The 1,222-nt window shown below is 61.0% G+C and overlaps 1 protein-coding gene across 2 annotated transcripts in view; it reads right to left on the bottom strand.

Moving 5' to 3' along the window:
* LOC113216145 (orexin/Hypocretin receptor type 1-like) overlaps positions 1-1,222 on the bottom strand; it is a 139,250-nt gene that overhangs the window by 1,712 nt on the left and 136,316 nt on the right. The gene's annotated exons all lie outside the window — the stretch shown is intronic.

The raw sequence follows: 1,222 nt of genomic DNA, 5'->3' as shown, positions 1-1,222 counted from the left end.
AACATTTCCCATTGGTGCAGACAGGTGTTTGGTCGGGAGGGGGGCACTGAGCTCCCCAACCGTGCCTAAGGGGTTGTGGCGCCGGCGCCCCGCCTCGCGCACCGCCCACCCCACCCGGCCGCGCGGCGCGGACCTTGAAGAGGCCTGCTGCTGGCCCCTGCCGCTGCTCCCGCTACCACCACCTCAGCTCATCACACGTCTAATGGGGAATGACAAACGAGCACTCCACGTGCACCTCGCAAGTGAGGCGCGGTGGGATATAAAAACAAAACGGCGGCTAACAGTGAGAGCGGGGAAACATCAGCGAGGAGCAGCAGGCGCGCCAGCGCGACGCGACGCGACGCTCTATGGCGCCTACAGCTGCTGGTGCGTCGGAACAGGGTTACAGCTTACAGCACAGCAGGTCAGGAGGCCATAATGTGGCCACGGATAGGTTACAGGATATAAAAGGGGTCTGTGGTGGCCAACGACGGGTTTACAGAACAGCAGGCGACAGGTCTCCGGCGTGGTGCCACCAATAAACACCCGCGCCACGCCCAGGGACTAGCAATCTGAGAGGTTGGAGATAACAAAATAAAAGTGACAGCAGTGTCGCAGCAGGATCAGCTCCAATCAGATTCGGGTCCGCGACTTTGTAACCGGTAGGTGACCGTCTCCCAAGGACCCTGCTATCATAGTTGGGCAAGGGGGGGAAGACGGAGGGGGAGGGAGGTTGGAGGGTCCGTCGCGGCCCGTCCAGTCCACAACACCGCCCATAATAGCCGACGACCCCGCCGGCCCGGACTAGACCCGGACTCACGACGGCCGGACTGCAAATTGCTGCAAATCAGCTAATGCAGATGGCACAGTCGCCGCGCACTCCGACCAAAATGAACATATAACCGAGAAGTGGATGCGCACGTCACAATCCTCGCAGCATGCATGTTGTTATGGTTGCATAACAAGCAGCGGCGCTCGCCGTCTCCACGCGAAGTGTAACAGCACACGCCCACACAGGCACAACAGCACACACCTAGCCGTGACCTTGAGGCACAATTCCTGTTTCTGTTACAGAGCGCTCGCCGCGCCCGCACGTTGCGTGCGGAGCGGGGCGCGCCCGCGGTCGCGTCTGCTATCCGCAGATCGAAAAACAAATCGTATTTCAAGTTGGCGATGCTCTCCTAGCTCTCCCCTTCGCGGTTGTGGCGACGGGGCGCCCGCTGCGCGCGGAAAGGAGAGCCAC

This window comes from Frankliniella occidentalis, unplaced genomic scaffold (genome assembly GCF_000697945.3).
Source record: "Frankliniella occidentalis isolate FOCC.00 unplaced genomic scaffold, Focc_3.1 Scaffold35, whole genome shotgun sequence".
NCBI classification, from domain to species: Eukaryota; Metazoa; Arthropoda; class Insecta; order Thysanoptera; family Thripidae; genus Frankliniella; species Frankliniella occidentalis.
Note: the sequence above shows the minus strand (reverse complement) of the source record. Positions and strands in the feature narration are given on the sequence as shown.